Source organism: Dromaius novaehollandiae, chromosome 16, assembly GCF_036370855.1.
Source record: "Dromaius novaehollandiae isolate bDroNov1 chromosome 16, bDroNov1.hap1, whole genome shotgun sequence".
Lineage (NCBI taxonomy): Eukaryota > Metazoa > Chordata > Aves > Casuariiformes > Dromaiidae > Dromaius > Dromaius novaehollandiae.
The window spans coordinates 5,962,077-5,983,052 of NC_088113.1; the positions used below are offsets into that span (position 1 = coordinate 5,962,077).

The 20,976-nt window shown below is 51.8% G+C and overlaps 1 protein-coding gene and 1 long non-coding RNA gene across 6 annotated transcripts in view; both read right to left on the reverse strand.

The window, feature by feature from the left end:
• The window catches only part of EPB41L1 (erythrocyte membrane protein band 4.1 like 1), a 95,893-nt gene extending 90,188 nt beyond the window's left edge, over positions 1-5,705 (reverse strand). For 3 of the 5 annotated variants that reach the window (XM_064521374.1, XM_064521375.1, XM_064521373.1), the window contains exon 1: positions 5,529-5,705. The gene's annotated coding sequence lies outside the window, so the exon portion shown is untranslated. The remainder of the gene's footprint in view (positions 1-5,528) is intronic. The other 2 variants (XM_064521376.1, XM_064521377.1) reach the window with 2 other exon arrangements.
• A 2,994-nt stretch (positions 5,706-8,699) lies between these two features.
• LOC135330072 (uncharacterized) lies at positions 8,700-20,088 on the reverse strand. The gene is made up of 4 exons (XR_010391828.1): positions 20,037-20,088; positions 19,661-19,803; positions 9,153-9,236; positions 8,700-9,027 (listed from the first exon to the last, which is right to left on the reverse strand). It is a non-coding gene; the product is annotated as an uncharacterized LOC135330072 (long non-coding RNA).
• Positions 20,089-20,976: the final 888 nt, after the last annotated feature.

Sequence of the window (20,976 nt, forward strand, 5' to 3'; positions counted from 1 at the left end):
CCCTCCCTGTCCTGGCTCCCACGTTTCCCTTCCAGCAGCAGCCTTCCAGTGTGCACACCTGCCTGCCCCTGGCTGAGCCAGGAAGTCTTTCTGCTGGCACTAACTGCAGCAAACAAGATTCAGTGATTATAAAAGGGATGCGTCATTAAAAATGCACAATCCGATTCCTGGTCCTTCTGCCCATAACAAAGTCTCTTGTGAAATGGCTCATCCTCTTCTCCCATGGAAACATGTTTCCTTTCAAAAGCCTGATACCAAAAAAAAAAAAAAAAAAAAAAGCTAAGAATGTCTTCTGAAAGATACCGTGAAAGCAACAGACTCGCAGCAAAATGAGGTGGGAAGGGGCTGTGAATGTGTTAAGATCCTCTTTAATATCTTCCCAGTCACCTAAAAATCTACCAAAGGCAGAAAAGATACCTCAACATTTTCTTTGTGCAGCAAAGAGAGATGACTCCACCCTGTGTTTTTCTCTCCATCTGATATGCAGTGAAGGATACCAGCACACGTCTCTGCTCTGCTGTTAGTCAGCAAACAGGGCCGAGGCAGTGGGTTAGTAGGAACAGAGAGAGAAAGGAGTTGGGTGGGTGGAATCTGGCAAAAATTTTGTTCCTTAAAAGCCTCATTCAGTATCAGCTCAAATCTAGGACTAATTTTACACTACTTCAGCATCTGATCCCAATTTTGATCGTATTTTCAATACCTTGCAAAGAAACATCAATCTTGGGGACCAGACTGGGAAACAGGAGCTGTATGGGACAGCAAAGCCCAGCTAGATCACCACAGAGTCTGATTACAGCCAGTGGGCAGAAGGCTGGCTTCTGAAAGGGGAATGGATCAGATATTTAATTGACACCACATTTCATCTCCACAAAGAGACCAAACGCTTGAGTAAAACTGCTGACCTGCTGGGAAATGCAGATCTGCAGCTTCAGCCTCATTTGTCTTGTGTTTTGAGCACAATAGGGTCAGCCTGGTCTCCTCTGTGCCCCACAGTCTGCTCCCCACCTGGCTGACCACAGGAGACCTGAGATGCCGTTCACTCAGACCTAGCTCCTCCCAGGGAAAGTGGCTCCTGCACCAGGCAGATCCAGTCTGGGGCACTGCTGAGCCCCCAGGGTAGCCAGTATTGCCCTTTGTAGGCGGAAAGACAGACCGTTCACAGAAGATGAAAGCAAATGCATCTTCCAGAGCATTATCTTTCTGATTTTAAGGGCCTCTCTGCTACCCCCAGGCAGCAAATCTGGGAATATGCACGTGTATGCACATGTGCACGCTCACATACTCACTATACGCAAGGCTATACAATTGCTAATTCTTAGCAATTCAGAGGACCCTCAGCTGTCTACTGAGACAAGTAGCCATGAAGTAGTTGTACCAGATCACACACCCTGGGCTCTAGTGAGTGACCTTTTCCACACACAGTCCCATATTTCCCTCTCTAGCACAAGGACAGCAAACCCTGGCTTCCAGTCCAGGTGTATAGCTCAGCCCAGAAGCTCTTGGCATGGCTGCTGACAAGAGAGATGAATTGTGGGCCACAAGGGAACACTGGAACACATCCCCACCAAAGACAGCCTGTACCCATCATCCTTCCCATATCCTGTAATGCTCACATGCAGCGTGATGTGCATGAGAAAGTCTGGCCCACTTGGCAAACTACCCGCTGTCAGTAGTAGCGCTCAACTTTATAGAGCCAACTGGCCCAAAGCAGGTGAATCCATACTGCTGGAAAGCGAGCTCCCAAGAGAGAAAACCCTCCAGCTTGCATAGCTAAATACAACTTCTTCCAGGCTCAGGTGGGAGCATGAGCCAACAGTGAGTGTGAGCCAGGAATCCAGGCTTGAACCCCAACACCATACAAAAAGAATGGCACAGAACCCAGGCCAGGATGGGTCACCCAGACTTTCCCACCCAACACTCCAGTCAGATTTCTCCCTTTGCCTGCAGAATCTCACAGGTCCCCCTGACGCTATCACCACAGCCCTGATGAATCAAAACCTGCTGACTCAGAGCCATCTGACTGCTCTAATGAGAACAAAAAGCCACGCAGCCATCACTGTCACAGGCTCAATGGAAGCACATTTTTACATGTTGTGTTAAAGTTACATATTTATAACTGCATAAGTCTTCCTGCACAGGAGCTTCCTGCAACAGGGCTTGAGAATCTCCATTGTTTGGTGTTTCTTCTTTTATGTCTATGCTCAAAACAAAGCTTCAGACTTCAGAATGGGCTCAAACCTCCAAGTGACAGGCACCACATGAAAGTCTACTATATAGCTAAACACAGGCCGTACAAACGCCCACACTGATCTGCCGCAAAGCTTAAGCCCATCCTCACCCCATCTCCTCACACACGCTTCACCATCAGTATCCCAGCTGTCCTTCAGGCAGCGTATCACTATGCCAAAGGCAGCAGGGAAATATCACCGTTTTATACTTGAATAAAGTTAAGGAAAAGGACAATCAAGTGCTCTCTGCAAGACAAGGCAGGAAACAGGGAGCAAGTCTGGGAAAGGACAAGCCCCATTCCCTGCACTTTTACCAACAGGCCATTCTCCATGACTTCCTGATTTGGAAATGTTCATTATCTGAGGGAAAGATTTGAGAGACAAAATTAGTCGGGCACCTGACTGGACTTTCCGTTTCTGACAACCTCCTCTAATTAATGCAAAACTGTTCAGCAATGCTACAGCAAGGTGGAGTGCAGGCAATACAAAGAGTGGCACTTCAGTTATTCAGAGGTGATCAGTCCTTTAAAGAGAAGGCATGAGAGGCTATTCTGTAAATCAGAAAAGAGCTTCATTTCCTCACCGGGACCAAGGGTCATCACCCAAAGCTTAAATGGAACTCAATCTCCTGGGAAAGGAACACTGATTTTTAAGAATTTCCCCATTCTACATTGCAACAACACCAAGGCCTTTTTCAGCTCACCCCTCCACCCCACTTGGCTGCCCACCAACCACATGCCAGGAGACACTTACCCCATGAGGTTGTTGTAATGGTGGTGATCGCAGCAGCAGCCTGGAAAACGGGAACCCACCAAGCTCCTTTCCTGCCCTAGACAGGAAAGGTACCAAAACCTTCACCTCTCACCTGCCAGAAACACAGCATCTCTCCCACACACAAGTTTTTTGACCATAAATGCAACACTGGACTTTGGAAACCTTTCTTAGAAGTTTTGTCCAAAACAAAAGATTTTTGAGAGTTTTGGAAAATGATGTTTTCTCAAAATCAATAAAAATTTAAATTCTGGACAGTTCTAGCTACAACATCAACATGCAACCAAAGCCATGGGGAAAAAGCACATCACCTTCAGCCAAAGACAACCTGCTATCAGCACAAACACACAATCTCTGCAGCTAACCCAGACCAGTATCCAACCTTCCTGAGACAATCCTGGCACTACGGATCACACTCGGGGCTCTGCTATTCACAGCAATGTCTGATTTAATGACCCCATTTGCATGTGAGGTTACTGCTAAAGCAGTAAACAGAACCCAATGATTATAAAGAGAAGAGAGGTAAGTACTCTCTTCCCATCAGTGGCTCTGGCAGCAAAGGGAAGCAGAAAAAGGTACCTACTAGACACAAAGATAAGCAACCTCATGGAGGGGAGACAGCATTCATCACCCACAGGCAGCTCACATCAAAGCCAGGGTATGCGCTGATCCTTTGACACCAAACAGAGCAAGTCCCACGCGCCCCTGCATGAGAAGGGAACACTTTGGGAGAAGGACGGTAGCTACAGACCTGCCACACACTGCAAGAATCAAGATCTGGCACAGAGCTTGCAGAACATGCCTTGCGTCTCCCGCCAGGGCTGAACACAGTGTTCGGCAGAGCCTGCAAAGCCTGGGGATCTCGTCGAGAGCATCTCTCAGCACCGTGAGAGAACAGGCTCCACTCCAGCCAAGCCAGACTGAAGCCAAAAAATACAATTAAAGAGAAATTCCCTTCTTGCCAGGTTCATCACCCAAACCCAGCTTCCCTCAGCTTATGCTGCTAAACCTCCAAACTTGATTGAAGGCAACACAGACATGCTACTGAAGGCCACCAGAACAGCTCCGCAGCCTGCACAGCCCCAGTATGAGTCACACCCACAGCCTGAGCAGCTGGAGTCAATGGGATCTGACAGGTATAGAGTCCTACAGTGGGTTGCAACAGAGGCAGATGTCTGCAAGCCAGCCTTAAAGAGCAGACCCTGGTAACATGTTTTCCCCATCTCAAGCAGTTTGGAAGCAAAGACCACCTTGGGCAAGTCTAGCAGGAGAAAGCTGGAAGGAAAGCACCATTTAAGTGCAGGAACGAGGCTGATGCATGGACCCATCTCTGTAAGGATGCTGGAAAAGCCACACCTTTCACAGCATTTCAGCCTGACAGAGAAGAGGGGTCTGATCGGGAGTCACCTCACACCATCCACTGGTAAAGCAAAGAGGGCTTTTCCATCATCTGCTCCTGGAACAGTTCGCAAATACTCAACTGCACATACCCAGACCATTGTTTGTCCACAGAAGGATCTGTAATATAAGAGACTGAAAGAACGGCTGGGCATGCAGGAGGGAAACAATACCACAGTGGAAACAGCAGTAGAGAGAGTCTGTTTTACACCGAAACCACGGAGAGAGAAGAGAGAAAAGGGCTGTGCAGGTCCCCTATTACAATCTCCCGGGTAACCAGCCTGTGGAGAAAATGCTGAGCTCAAGGATACCTCCAGAGCCCACCTCCTGCCATATGACGATACTCCAAAAATAACCACAGAAATATGCAAGGACTCATTCCAAGTTGTTGCTGGCTCCCTGCACATTCTCCCGCTAATGTAAATCTTCTCCCTGAAATTACAGCCCCACGGTTAAGCACTATTACAGCAACCCGGCAGCATCGGGCTAAGGATCCCCGGCGCAGGCTCGTCCCGCTGCCAGGCCAGGGACTGACACGAGCCGATGTTTCCCCGCACCCTCTTTTCGCTCCGCTTCGCGCGGGGAGCGCGGGGTGCCCCCCCCCCCCCCGCGGGCGGCGCCCGAGCTCGGCATCCCGCAGCGCCGGCGGGGCAGAAGGGCCGGGGGGGGCCGGGCCGCCGCCCCGCCCCGCCCCGCCCCGCTCCGCGCAGACCCGCTCCCGCCGGCCCGGGAGGCAGGAAAAGGTGCAGGCTGCGCTGCCCGCGCCGCTCCCCGCCCCGCCCCGACCTCCAGCACGCCCCGGGCGCACCGCAACCGAGAGAGGGAGGCTCGGCTGCAAGAGCCGCAGCCGCCTTCCCTGCGGCGGGAAGCAGGCGCAGGGAAGAGCCCGCAGCCGCCCCGACGCCGCGGGGAGGGGCCGCGGCGCGGCTCCGCCGGCTCCCGGTCGCCCGCAGGGCTGCGCCGGCTCCCGGCGAGGCGGGGCTCCGGCGGCCCCCGCAAGCCGCGGGCTGCCCTGCCCAGCTCCGCCGCGCCGCGCCGCGCCCGGGCGGCTCCCGGCCCCGGTCCGCCGGCCGGCAGCCCACCTGGAGCGGCCGGGGCTGTCCGCGCCGCCCGGCCCGCGCGGGCGCTCACCTCGGCCCGCTCCGCGGCGTCCTCCCGGGCGCAGCGCCACGCCGCAGCGGCCGCCGCCCGCCCTGCCGCCTGCCTGCCCGCCCGCCGCGCGGCGGGAGCGGAGCGGAGCGCAGCGCGGGGCGGGCCGGAGCGGCGCTGCGGAGGGGGAGCGGCCCCGCGCCGCGCTCCCGCCCACCCGCCCCGCCCGCGCCGGGGCCGGGGCCGCCCCCGCCGCTCCCCTCCCCTCCGCTGCGCGCCGCGCCGCGCCGCTCCGCTCCGCGGGCTGCGGAGGCCCCGCGCCGCCCGCTCGGGCGCGCCCGGCTGGGCTGGGGGCTCCGCCGCGCCGTGCCGTGCCGCTCCTCCGCCGGGCCCGCGAGGGCGGGGAGCCGCGGCGCGGTTTTCCCGGGGATCCAGGGCGCCCCCGGGCAGGGTCCCGCAGCGGGGCCGCGTGCTGCCCCTCGCCCGGCCCAGGCGCCCGCAGGCCCCTCGGCCCGTCTGCGCCTTGCCCGAGCACCCTGTTGTGCCTGCCGGGTCCCCCGCAGAGAGCTGCGGGCCCTCGCTGCGGTTTCTTTCGTCAAGGAAGGAACTGAGCTTCGTTCGGGGAGGAAGCCTGGGGAAGATTTTGTTACTTCCAGACAGCGCGGACAGCTCTCCTGGAGCTCGCATGGTCCTGCCTGGCTGCGGTGCGCCCCCCACGCGCTACATCCTGCAGGGACTTTGGTGCAGCGTTTGTACAGCGATGGCCGTGGGGGCACCTGTAAGCCGGGTCCCGGGTGACCCCAGTACGTGCGATTTGACTTTTATATTTTGAGGGTGTCAGGATAGGTAGCTCCCCCCAGGAGGTGCAGATAAAAGGGTGGGAGGGGCAGTTGCCTCTGCCACATGCATGCGTAGGACCCCAGTCTCCATGTGTGCCATGCCATAGGCCAGCAGTGAACCTTTTGGGGAACTCGAGGAGGTAGCCACAAACAGGAGGAAAAATCCAGGCACACCATTAAAAGCACACTGCAGACTCGGCTCTCTCTGCTGAGCAGATGCCAAGGAGAGAAGGACAGAAGTGATGTGTCACGCACATGTTACCACTGGATCTGGTTTCCTTGTTCCCAGAGCCTGTGCCTGGTCCTGTTTTGTTATCAAAGGCTGATATGCACTTGCTGCACTCAGTTCTAGCTGGATCACAGGGCTTCGAGCAGGGTGTGTTAGGCTCCCGGATTTCCTTACATGGCTTTTGCTTTGTTCTGTTATCTAGTCGTGTATCTGCCATTAGTCACTGTATTGATCCTTTGAAGTTAAAACAAAAAGTGCAGGTCTACGAGGGACACCTGGAAGGGCAAGTCACCAGAAGAGCTGGAGTGGGGCAGAGCCTGTGCAGCCAGTGGGTGTTCAGGGCAAGGAAGAAGGTGGCCAGCTGCAGCATTTCTCTGCCTGGGCAGCAGAGGGGAAAGGCCTTGAGATCCTTCATAGCAAGGAGGGGAGCAGGGAAGGCCTGACATGGCTGTCTGTTTCTCTGCAAGTCAGGACTGGCCTCAGGCCTCGATAGCTTGTCATGGTGTGTCACCACAGCGGCGTAGCTTCACCCCAGAGTCATCGCACAAGCGCTGGAGTGGTCCCTTGGCCAGCAGCAGCGGTGTGCCTGGAGGTCTGCGCATGGGCACGCTGCCTGTGGATGGACAGGAGCTACGACACCACTGCAGCACTTCTTCACCGCCAAGGCTTCGGGAAATCTGCTGTTTCAACTAATGCGGGGAAGAGCCACGTGCTCAAATTCTGACCCCTCTACAAGAGCCACCAGTACATGCTGGAACGAAGCAGGCTTATTTTACTGCTTTAGAAAATGCCTCCTTTATTAGCCACGTTGAGGCTTTTCCTGACAAACCACATACCAGCAGAGAGTACCAGGAACAAAATGAGGCTGCATGGTCCAGTGGTCAGAGCCAAGGCAGCAATGCCAAAAGGACTGTGGGCTCTAATCCCCTGCTGAGCTGTTGACTCACTGTGCAAACTCAGGCAAGTCCTGCCTCTTTGTGCCTCAGTGAAGCCCAGCTGGAAAGTTGGGTAAATAGCAGAAACCTCCTGGAAAAAAAATCCCTGCATCAGAGCCAAGCTTGAGGGAGGGCATTCATTTACGAATAAAAGACATTTCAACTGGCTTTTCAGATTCCCCTTGCAGACATGTTTTTCACCTCTGGCCCTCCACTGCTGTGCAGTGTTACCACGTGCCATTATATAGGTGCTATACCTCACCCCAGGGATGGCTGCTGTGTGGTAGCATGTGAAGTCATTCACATGTCACGCTTTGCTGAACTTATAGAGAACTTTTACAGGAAAGAAGTTGCACCTTATTGTTGCTAAAAATATGCTGCGTTGTAGCTGTGTACACATAGACTTGAGAACTATTACTGTCTGTTTTAATCTTTCAGATTGTCCAATGGAAAAGTAATGATTTCTTTAGAGTATAACAGAACCTCATCTATTCAGCAGAAAACTTGGGAAATCTAACTGCTAAAAGTGAATGTGAGTTTTCAAATTAGTCAGTGGGTGACCCCATTAGCACAGTTATGAGCACGATTATCTTCTATATAGTTCCCTAGTAAGCACCCCAGTGTGCATTCCTCCTGCCAAGCCAAAGAGCCAGGATGTCGGAATGGATAGAACAAATGTCTCCAATGATTCCTTCACTCCATTTCTCACTTTGGTGCAAATGGTCCAGCCTGGATTATCTTCCAGTTACCAAGAAGCTAAAAATTGAAACTCTTCAACAATCCCAAAGTCATGAAAAATGAATTCTGCGCACACACATGGCCATGCTATTCTCTTTCCACTGAAACGAGGAAAAGAGCTTAATTTACAAAATAATCTCTAATGAGCTATTGATCACTCCATCGTGGCAGATTCCTGCTGACATCATTGGAGTGGTGAAGATAGCTAGCAACCGACCTGCTCAGTACATGTGTGGCAGGCCACGCATTACAGATAGGGTGATGGGACAGGAGAGTAAGACCTTTTAATTCCTCCAGAAAACTGTGAGGAAATGAAAACTTTATGAGGTTTTGGTGAGGCTTAACTGAAAAAACAGAAATTCAAAGCAACTGACATTTGTTGTTTTCTGTATGTTTTCAGCTTTCATCCCTTCGTTTAAAAAGTTATCTCTTGAGATAAATCAAAAGAGGTTCGAGAAGAGTTAGCTTTTCATCAGAACAGTTTTTATTAAATACTGAACGGCTATTACGCAGCCGGATGGAACTGCCTCTCCATCTGCACTTAGGATACTGGAGGCCTTTATTACCCAGCTGTGCACAAGGGAAGTCTTTAAGCCTCCTGCAACGGTGGTGTGAATGGAGGACTTTGCCAGGATGGCCAGCTGGGGCTGGGGCTGGCCACCGGGACGCTTCAGGCTGTGTTCACTGCTGGCCAGCAGCTCCATCAGAGACCCCGTCAAACCCATCTCTTAGGAGTCAGGTTATGCTTTTGCAACCAAAGTGAGGATCTCCTGGCCAAATTCCCACTCGAGCAGAATCAGCTTGGAACAACAACATCAGAAAAGACAAATGTGAGTACAAATAAACAAGAACTGGCAGAAATTGCAAGGGCTTGCAGATGTTTGATGTTTCAATGATGGGACAGGTTCGGTCACTGGGCTCTTACCAGGTCTCCTTGAGGGCCTCCATGTTCTTTATATTCCAGCAAGTTTTCCCCTTACAATTTAACTTTGCAATGAGTCTGGTCTGGCTATATGGAGTAGAAAGCAAAGAGGGTTAGCACATTGTTCAGGAGTAACTCTCGACTCTACTTTTGCCCAGAAACCTGCTCCAAGAAAGAGCCTGCTGCAGAGAATGGCTTCTCTGCAGTACAGCTCCTGAGCTGGCTCTTCCACCTTCCCCATTTCCCTTCACTCCCTCAGGTTAATTTTCCTTTTCCCAAAGCAAATGTAGTCCTGTGGAATTACCCCCCAGTTTTTACCAGTGTTCAATAGGGAGTCAAACTGTGGGTCCCAATCCTGTTCTTGTTTTCCTGATGCATTCCTTACCAGACATTTCCCTTTTCTCATCAAGTGTGTAGAGTGCCTAAGCATGGATCTGAGTCCTTGTTTAGTAGAAATCAAAGATAACAGGTCCTCTCCCTAGCTGCACCATCTTTTATTAACCTCCTATCTTATCACACTTATTTCCCTGTTAGAAATAATAACTGCTAGCACTTAGCACCTTCCAAGCACAGAGCAAACTTTATTAATTAGCCCCTGGACTACCACTGTTAGGGAAGGACGTCTCTGGTTATTAATAATTATTGCAAAATATTCATCAGACCTGCCAAACACAATGATGCCACAAAAGTTCAACTGTGGTTTTGTTCTTCCTGATTTTCAGCGCAAGGTGAACATGCACACATGTGCATCCAACGCCACCCCCACACACACACACACACTCACACATGCATCCATGCTTGTGCACTGTCGGCTCGGCCTTTCCCATCAGGAGGCAATGCAAGGGACAGGGGTAAAACTCTGTCTTTGAGACAACTCCCAGGTTTCCTAGGCCAGCAGAGGAGCTAAGTACACCCAAAACCTTCATCCCATCAAACCCTGCAGCACAGGAGGAGAGGTGTGCAGAAAGCCCTTCATCTGGGCCCAAGCTGGGCAGGGGAGACTGACCCCAGCCTTCCAGATCGCATGTCTGTATGTTTTAGGGAGGAGGTTGTTCTGGGAATCCCCGCCTGAGCTGCTGCTAGCATTGATGCTTTGCGATAACAACCCTTCATGCCTCTCACTTGTTTATGCAGGGCATGAAAAGGCCCTTTGTGCAGCTCTGGGGGCCAGCTGCCAGTTGGGAGCAGTGAGGCGCTGCTCATCTCCCTCTTCCTTGGTGAAAGTGCACTCTTAGCGAGGCACAGGGCAGTTGGCTACTGGAGCCAGGTGGCCCAGGGCTGAGCAGGGCTAGCAGAAATAGCCAGCCCTGCTCAAGGAGGGGCACAGCTCCCTGCGTTGTGCTCCTGTGTGCTTTCTGCCTTTCATGCTTTTTGGATGATGTGAAGATACTGGTCAGCTTGGAGCTGCTTCACCCCTAGGAGCCCCAGGCAAAAGTTTGCATCCAAGAAAACATTTCCAGATGTTGGTGCCCATGCAGTGCCCCAAACTGTGCCGTTTCCTCCGGGCTGTTTGAGTGGGACCCAAAGCTCAAAGATGTCCCTGGGACTGAGGTGTCATCAGAGACACTCAATCAAGCCCTCATTGTCCCTATGTGTTTTGGAGCCCTGAAGTCTTGGGAAGCTAAGCAGGCCTCCAACAGTCTTCATCCTCTGCTTCCCATGTAACAGGACCAAGTACCAAAATGCTGTCTATGCCTGCCTATCCTGATGCAAAATTTGTCACTAGGTTAGGCCCACCATGGAGAACTGAGAATAAAAAGGACAGGAAATGCATCGTCTTAATTAACTAGAAGAAATTTATGATCCATATAATGGTTACAACACATCTCACCTTGACACCTTGCAGGGGTAGTAATGGAAAGAACTGTGGTATGTCTGGGAGACAGGGAGGAAGGAATATTTTCCCACTTTACAGGCAGGCAAACTGAGACCCAAAGTGGGATGAGCATGCAGCAGAGCTCAAAGAGAATGCAAAGTAACAAAGGAAAGTATTTGCACTACAGGCATCTCAGCAGACCACAGGGGAATATGAGGTCCCCCAGTGAGTCAGCAATGGGGTCAAGAGCCACCAGCAAAGACAGTAACAACACTGGCAGCTAGAGCAAACTGTGCCTATTTCTCCTTTCCTGTGAACTGTGAAGGCAACGAGGAAGGGCCAGGCAGGTCCTGCTCTCAGTCACAGCCCCTGCCCTCTGTGCATGTCCTGCCCTATGCAGGCAAGAGAGCTGCAGGTTTCTCTCCTTCATTAGTTAGGTTTTTTGCATGGAGCAGCTGGATGTGATCCTGGGCCTGGAGACCCTGGAGAGCATCAGTCCCATCCTGTTCAGGAACCTAGCGAGTCTGTGGCTCTGCCCTAGACCCTGCTCAGTGCACAGTGGGCATGGGATATCCTGTGTCATTCTGCCCTCAGGCTGCCAGGAAAGTATCAGTTCTCATGAGGGGAGCCCCTGGCATGGGTCTGACATGCTCTGATTAAAGGAAAGGCTCTGACAGCTCAATTAACTGCCAGCTTGAGAATGGCAGGAGTTGAATGAAATCAGTCTGACACCAGCCTGCCCCACAGAGAGGGACAGCTGAGACCCACCTAGCAGAAACACTTGGCACCAAAGAGAGAGAAAGCAGGCAAAGATGAAGAACAAGGCATAAAATGGGAAGTGGACACATTTGCATTAGCTCCCTTAACCCAATCACTATGCTGCTAAAATCTCACACCCTGAGGTAGAAAAGATTAGATTCATGTGACAGTACCCCCCCACCGATGCCTATCCTAAAGAAGCATCTCGCTCCTCTCACATAGCTCCCGTATCCCTTGGCTGCCCCAGTTAGATAGATGCTCCTTAACACTGAACTTAACTCTGTCCTAAATTGCTCTGCTTTGGGGAGCCACAGAGGAGGGTGCAATATTAATTACTGTATTGCAGCAGGAGTGCTGACTCAGGGGATTGGACCAGCAGAAAATGCTATTTCTGCTCAAGAAATTGACTTTGTGCTGCTTAATATCTCATGCTTCCCAAGCTATTACTTATCAGTGCAAACATTTTGAGACTGTATGAATTTTTCTATTAAGCATCACAGGCATAAAGGGGACAGCAAAAAACAAAAAGCCATCTCTTCTGGATCTCAGATTAACAGTTATAGTCGTCAAAGTCCCAACTCTCAGAGCCAGGTCATGTGAAAATCTCAGCTTCTAACATTTCTGGGTACAGAAAAAAAATGGAAAACATGAAGCCTAAAGCCTGAAAAGTCAGGAAACAAATCAAGAGAACTCATAGGGTCAAGAAGGATCTAAGGACCTGTACAGACAGAAAAGGCACCAAGTCAGATTGGACTATTATAATCACCTGGTTATCTGATCTCCCCTGTTTGAACAGCATCTTAACCATAATTTGAGTACCTTCCACTTCCAGCCACTTGATCTTGCTGCACATGTGTCTGATTGAAAACCCCTCTATCATGCACAAGCCTCTCCCCATGCCAGTTCCTACAGCCCCCACTAGCACCCCTGGCCTTCCTCCTGGAGATACCCACCAGGCTGAAGTTCTTTGTTCTCTCACTGCCGGACAGGTTTTTCTGCCCCAGCTGGACTTGCAGCCATCTTCTGAACCTCTTTGAACTTCATATATAATGTCAGAAACTATTGTGATTTTAAGAAATGTTTGGGACTCAGGTTTCATAGAGAATAGCTTGTGGATGGCCATAGAGAGAATGATGCTTCCTTTACCAAAGTCCCTATGAGTCTCTTCTTCAGACTTGGGCTGAAGTTAGCTAAGAGATGGGCACAACCTCCTTCCCTGGTGCTGCAAAGGAACAGGGAAGTTTTTGTAGGGATGTGGGTCACAAGGAGCAGAGGCTTCCCTCCACTATCTTCAAGGCAATTAGCATACCGCATGGTTACAGACAGTATCTTCCTGGGAAGTCTTCTGACATCTCTGAATGAAGGAATTCATGAAAACTTGTTCCCTGGATGCAATGACATTAAGCCACCCAGGCTGACCAGCATTATCGTGAGAGCTGTGCTGCAATGACTCACCAGGGACAGTCAAGAAGGACTCTAGTCCTGGAATCAGCATGTGGGGAGGGAGGGCTGAGCAGCTTTCAAAACCTCTGCTGAAGCCACATTTGGTCCTAAACAACCTGGACTGAGGTCTGGGTGTTGGCTGATGGGCTTGGGTGCAGGATTCATATAGTTCCCATCTGCCTCCAGAGATCCCAGTGTATATGCCATAAATTCACCCAAAGACTTTGCATTGATCGGCAATTCAAAACTTTGAGCTCAATGCTCAAAGTGTAGTGGGAGGATGCCAATCTTCCCTGAATAAAGAGGGCCAGATTTCCCACATTTTCCCAATAGCCACAATCACACTGCTAGCCATCAACAGGGTGATAGGCATTGGGGAATCCTGTGTAGAGCACTGTGGAGGTCTTTGAGGAGAACAGAGATGCAGTCTGCATCAGCATCCAGAAGCAAAGGAAACCCCTCATCAGCAAGCACTTCAGCAGGGCTCCTGGGCTTTCTGCTTGCTTGATCCCCATGAAGAAGACTCAAGATTCATCCTGTTTTCCAGGAGGGGCACTAAGCCGCTTACAGCCCTTCTGCTGTGAAGGTTGCAGAGTGAGATTACATAGATAGGATTAGATTAGATAGAGCCCAAGTTTCTTTTGGGGAAAAGGAGAGGATTTATTTCAAATTAATCTACTCCTCTCCTGGCTGCTCCAGCAGTATCTCCACAAGGTACCACCCAATCCTCCTCATCCTGGCCCTGAAGTGCAGAGCACATTGTGGGCAGGGTGGACACTGCCAGGTCCTGGTCACAGGCAGCAGGAACATGGGCAGGAGCAAACATGTATGGGGAACAGAGAAGATGCCCAGATATGTGCTTTTTCCTTGAGTGAGGCCACCTCCTCCATGCTTACTTTTGGGGACTCTGGAAGATCTGCCTGTCACTGTTTTTTGCCTTCTCTCCAGTGGGACTGGCAGCAGACAGTCTCTCCTCAACACATCACTATCCTCCAGGGTGATGACTGTGCACGTGCACACACACACTCCTGCAGAGGCAGAAATCAGAGCCCACATGCTTGTTTCACACTGAGTAAAGGGTCAGAGGATGGAGAGAGACCTTGTTGCCACAGCTGTGTGGTCAGCACCACCTGCACAGAGCCCTGGACCCCTTGCGCATTCTGCTATAAGCATGGGATATACGTATAGATGATGTATGTTTAGACTGTTGGTCACAGAGGTCAGGCCACTCTCCCTGGATAAGGACACTTGGCTTGCTGATGCTGGGTGGCCTGGCAGATCCTGCCCTTGCCCTCAGCAGGCTGGGCTCACCCCTTACTATGAAAGCAGAGCCATCGGTTAGGGTGTCTCCCCCTGCCACTTCACACTCTGGGCAGCCCCAGGCCAAGCCAGCTGATGCAGCCACTTGCCTGGCTCTCTGACTGGGGCCAGCAGCCCCAGTTGGGCCACCGATGCTATTTTAGGAGGTGTCACAGTGTCAGAAACCAGGGCCTTCTGCAGCCTCACTAAACAGGGAAGCCCCTGCTTCTGTCTCATGCTCTTCCTCTTCTGCCACACAGGGCTGGCTCCCCAATGGTCCAACCTCTCTAATTGCCAGGGAAGAGCCAGCCTGGGGGGCTTCTCTGAACTGAGACCCAGCGCAACCCAGTTGGCCTGAAAGCTACCCACTATGGTGCACTTCACCCCACCTCCCCACACCAAATGGCTGGGAAATGCATGGAAAGGGGAGTCCCTTACCACTGGGCATGCTGGTCAGTAGCATCTGGCAGTCTGAGAGAAGTTAATAAGAAAAGCCTGAGAAAATATTGCTAGATTACAGCCGACTCTTCCACTGGAGGATTAGCAGCTAAAGCCCCGGTGATAGGTTATGGCTGTACCCATCAATGCCATTGAGTGTGGGCAGGCAGTGTGTGGACTGGAGCAGAGCCTGCACACAGCTGAGGCAATGAGGGAAACCGGGGCTGAGGAAACAAATCCTGTTTTGTCCTGAATTTCTGCCTCCCTGGACTCTTTTCACCATCCACAGCAACTCCTGGTGTGAGCTTCTCCCCGCCAGGCCACCAAGGGCACAGGAAGCATGGGACAGGCTTACACCAGGCAGACTCCCCATGGGGCTGCAGGGCCGTGAGGGCTCGTCCCCCTGCACACCATGAAAGGACCGCAAAGGACTCCACAGCCAATTTGCTTGGCCCGGGTGTCCTTGCACAAAACAAGATCCCAGCCTTGTTATTTCTCATTACATATGAGGTTACCAGTTATATTTGGGGAAAAAAAGGGCTGTGCACAACCAACCCCTGCCAAGGGCATTCAGCACTCAGCAGGAGCCTCTCAGCCACGCAAGATCAAGTCCTGTGCTTGTAGCTACAACGAGGCACTTCCTGAGCCTGTTAGAAGGGTACTTCATGGGTCACAAGCTCATTGCAAGTCTTTTTGTGCCCCAGGCCTGTGTTTGCTGGCTCTCCTGAGCCAGCTCAGGGACACAGGAACCTTTCCACGCATAGGGTCAGGGCTGAGGCTTGGTTCCCCACTGTACCCCCACAACTCTTGGACGGTTTCTTCTCCCAGTCCCCAGGACCTGCAGCTCCCACATCCCACTGTTTTCCCATATCATCCATCAGCAGTAGCAGAGGACATGCTATCAGCACAGGATTTGGGTGTATTGGGGGCTGTTCCCAAGTGGATTTACTGGTGTCTAATAAGCCTTGAGCACATGCCACCACTTCTCCTGCAGAGGGATCGCTCACATACTCTCTCTTCTACCCTCTTTTCAGGCCATTTCTATGAACTTCATCCTACCAAGACCTCCAGCCCTCTGCCAACTTTGACTGAAGCTGGATAACAGGATCAAACGTCAGGAGAAGGGAACAGACTCATGGGGGCAGCTTGTCGCATGTGCCAACTCTGCGTAGCCTGGGCTGTGGCTCCCAAGCCAGAGCATCCCACAGCAGCTGCAATCTCTCTCGGCCCCTCACATCCCTGCCCTGCACAGAACCAAGGCTACTGTGGCCAAGTCTCCTCAGCATTTGCTGTACCTGCTGAGCCAGAGCAAAGCTCTGCTTCCTGAGCAGAGCCCTTGGCCTCAGCCTGGGAATTCACATCACCAGCAGCACATCAGAGCAGATGGCAGAGATGTGCTTTGGAAAGCTAATTCCTGGGGCTGGGAGGAAGGCGGAGGGGTGTTGTGGAAGGACTGGAGCCAAGGAGGCTTCACCCCATCAGGGGGTCCCCCTCCAAAACACACTTTTGGAAGGAGCAAAAGGGCTGATGCTACTGCATTCAGCCTTCGCATGGGGGAGGGAAGGCAGAGGTCTGTGCAGGCAGGGCAAGGAGGTGCAGGAAAGGCCTTTCTTGCTCCCTGGTCCTTCTCCAAATGCCCCTGGTGAGGGGCTGGTGACCGACAGTGCTAGCAGCAGTCATGGCAGCCCTGGACTCAGTTGCACACTCCAGTTAGCTGGTTTGAGGGACAGATGCAGGTATTCAGCACTTGTATGGATCAGGCCCTTTATGATCTCTCTTCTCAGATGCTAGAGCTGGACAGGGAGCCCAGCCAAGATGCAAAGCTGCCACAGCACCCAAATGGTGTCAGGACACCTGCCAGTGCTGGCAGGTGGCAACCAGATGCTTTTCAGCATGCTCTCTCTCATATTTCCACTGTGAGAAGGGCTGGGCATCTCCAGTGCCATTGGTCAGCCAGGTCCAGGGGGACCTAATTGCTCCTTGAGTATCTCCCATGCAAAGCCAACATTTGAGGAGTGGCAAGACCAGCAAGGTCAGTCCAAATTTTGTGGCCTTTGCAAGTGGACAAACCTGGCAGTCTTTGTGCTGAAGATGATACAGAGCACTCACATGAATAGTTTTGCTCTGAGGCTACAGACACATCTAGTGGCTGCAGGTATGTCCCTAAAGGGTATGTGGCCACAGTATATGGGGCACAGTAAGGCAAAGGAGAAATGCTTTGCAGAGCAGAGAACTGAACTGCACCCACATCTCAGGCTGTCCAGCTGAAGGCTGGCAGTCCCTGCCCTCTTCCATGGAGCTTTGCACAGAGCAGCCCTGCTTGCCTGCAGCAGCCAGCACAGTCCCCTGTCAAGCCAGCATCTGGCTCAGTTCTGTCTATCCCTGATAATATCTGCTTGAGGGACGCCATCAGGAACAAATCCTTACCAGGCCACTGCAACCACTCGGAAGTGCAAGAGGGTGCAAAAGCCTGGGGTCTGTCACCTTCATCCCCAGAGCCTCTCCAGTCCTCCAGGCCTCGCAGCACACAAGGCTCCTTGGGTCCATGCTGGGGTACTGTGTCCTCAGAGTCAGTAGATCAGTCTAATTGCAAAAAGTCTTGACATGCTGTCTAAAATTGAGGCTATTATGCATGAGACCTGGGCCAGACAGAATCGTCAACACAGAAATGTCAGTGATTTCTGCTTCGCATAAACTAGTTGGACTGGCTTGTGGGAGCACTGGGAAATCCGTCCTGCCCCCTTGGCTTTGGGGCTTTCCCATGGTGGTTTGCACATAAGAGCCATTATCAGCCCTTGCCACTTTGTCCACATGGGTGGCAGAGGCACCAGTACCAGCCCTTCCCATGCGCCAGGGATGGAAGCCCAGGCACTTTTGTGGGCAGCCACATCTGCTCTGCTGCATGCACTGATCCTTCGAGCTTACAAATCGCCCAGTGGCCAGGTGAGACCCAGACAGTTTCAGGCTGCCGCACTCCTCCACAGCACCACCTGGCTTCCTGCTTTTCTAGCCCGTCCATCAGTACTGGCTGGGCTTGCTCACCAGCTCCAAAAGCCCTGCAGACACATTAATTTATTTGGGCAGAAGAGAAAGGTTAATGGCTGGTGATATGGAAAGCAGCCAGTGAGCTGTCTTGAGTCAAGGACTGTGCTTTGCAGTCCTGCAAGGGCTGAAGCAGGCTGCAAAGCTCTTTCCCCAGTGCTGCAAAACATGTTGGAAAGTGCCTTGCAAAGGCTTTGCAGATCTCTCCGTGTCCCTGAAACACAAGCTCCCTGGCAGCAGCTCCAGCATCCCCACTGCGAAGCCATACGTGCTCTGTCCTTGTGCCTTGCTGAGCCCTTTGAGCTACACGTACTAGATTTGAAATGTGTGCTGCCAGTGTCTGTGAGCAATAATCACACCCTGACACACGTGTCATGATGGCTCAGTAGCTCACATCGCACACAGCCACAGGTCAGGAGGACATGGGGATCAAGCATAGGCTGGGATCCAGGTGCCCACCTAGAACTGACGCACTGTAATGGGCATGTACTGGTAAAAGCTACTTGCAGATGTCCTCAAAAATACCAATCAAAATGTCAGACCTTGAACACAAACTCACCCTAGCACTGGACCAGACCCAAGTCCTGCCTCCTGGTTCCTACAGTGACAAAAGCCAGATGCATCAGAGGGACTGGCAAGACATCCACCCATCAGGCAGATGTGGGAGAGCCTGTCCTACGGGAGAATGGGTGCCAACTTCTAAAAGCTAGATAACCTCCAAAGGAAGAAATACCTTCAAAAACACACATTAACATTAATTCTCATTATCCATGTAAATATCTGCTCTCTTCTGGCTGCGAAAGGTGCATGTTCTCTAGCTGCATGAGCTATTTGTTGCTGTAATTGCTGGGATAAATGTGAGATGATTATTTCTATTAGGGAAAGATTTTAGGACCACAATTAACATCATGATCTCTTACTGAAAGCTGATAACAACGTTTCTCAGGTCAGCTTTGCTCCATGACAGGACACTAAGCAGCAAACAAACAGCTCCCTGCTGTCACATTTGCAGCCCAGGCCCTGCAGCTCAGGAGCAGTGCAAAGGAACTGAAATTATGTGGAAAATGACTCTAAATCATCCTTGCTAAATTGCCATGTAAATTTAACAATCCAAGCACAAAACCTCTTTGCCTGTTTGCTTTCTCCATCATGGCAGAGAGAATGGAAATCAACTGATATTTAGCATACCTGTCAAAAAATAATATGTGCCACCTTGAGTGAAAGAATGAGGCAGTTTGCCATGCTGCTGTCCACCAAAGGGCAGCTCCGATTCCTCTGTTCATACTGTCGAAGTCCACCCAGTGCTGATGGTTTGTGAAGGGCCAGCAGTGAATCACAAACAGGACTGCAAAATATTTTCCCCCTTTGGTGAAATGGATGCACTGGTAATAACTGTGGCACTCTTCTTCTTTCAAATATATAAATTTCTGGGCAACACCACTGCTTTTTAGAGAGAGAAAATGGTAATCCATGCACCCATTTTTTTCTCCCATTAGAAAGGAGCTGATGTCCATAGCCATCAGGGAGCTCCTAGCTGCTGATGCCTTAGCACAAACTGTCAGCACACTGTGGATGTCTCACACATGTACTGGTAAAGGGTTTAAGACTCCCCTGAGTACATCAGCAAGTCAATCCTTTTCCCACCTGCACTGCTCCTGTAGCAGGAGAAGGGCAGAAATTTGATTTATAGCACAACAAGGACTCCAGGACTCACCCTGAATTACGACGGAGTCTGAGGTCCCAGTCACTCGCAGGGATTCACAGAGACCCTTGCAGCCATTCATCTCGACGACTATTGAGAGGAGAAGGAAAGATCTTCCTCACATTACAGATGGGAATGGAAGTGCAGAGAAAGATCTGTCCAGGAGAGATGGTGACACCAAGCTCAGAAGCCAGCTCTACTAGGGAAGTTCCCTGCCTGCCAGGCTCTGCCACCCCTAAAGCAGTTGCCCATCCCCTTCCCCCCGCCCTGCTCACGCACTGGCATGGCACCATCCCATGAGCGCGGCAGATGGGCTCACGGCCAGGCATGTGCTGGGAGCACACATCCCTGGCAGATCCCTGGAGCAGGGACACCCGCGGGGGCTCACCTAGCAGATGTAGCTACATGTTAGAGGGGCCAGGGCCACATAGCCCCTCCTGGTATGGTCTCTCTTCCTGATGGCAAACAGCCAGGTAGCTACATGGCCATAAAATACTCAGCTGCTTCTGTATCCTGCTGTCAGACTAAGCTTCTACATTTTCTAAGTGGATTCAAATCCACTCCAAACTCTCTTCTGCATCATGCTGCTGGTGACTGCGGCTGGCTTGCCCTATAGCCCATGCTGACCTGTAGCTATTGCCACCACCTGCCTCCAGTCACACCAGCACAGAAACATCTGCAAAGTAGGTACCAGTTCCACCTGGCATAGGGAGAAGTTCACCAGATACCAGTCAGCCCAAGAGGGCATCAAGGGGTTAAAGAAAGTGTCACAGGGCTCCCTGTTGGCCAGGAGGAAAACTTCTGAAAGTTAACCATTAACCAGCTCCCAGTAGGGAGGGAAAGAAATGTCCTGTGGGGCTAGAAGCTGTTTGCATGTTTGTGCGCCTGGTGCCTGGGAGATAATAAATCTTAATTAGCCTGGGCTGACTGTGAGATTACAAGGGAGAGAGGCAGAGCTCCACACGGCTGAGCACCCACATGAGCCCCAAGAAAAGAGAGAGGGGGGTGGGGAGGGTGGGCAGCCGTGTCCCCCACTCAAAGCCTGCTTGAGGGTCCCACATGCCTCCTAGCTCAAGGGACCTCAGGGGACATGGGCCTGGGGACAGAACTGTGGCCTGGTCTCAGGGGCTTTCACAACTGAGCCCCTTCCTATCAGCAGAAAGGTAACCCACAGGGTGGGATTTCCTGGCTTTCCATCCTAGAGGTTGGCAGTGAAGAGCAAGCAGCACCACCAGAGCTGAGCCAGGCAATAAAGCAGGGTACCCAGATCAGCACAGCATCCCAGAGCCCTGCTGTGAGGGAGGAAAATGAGGCCCCACTGCCCCCTG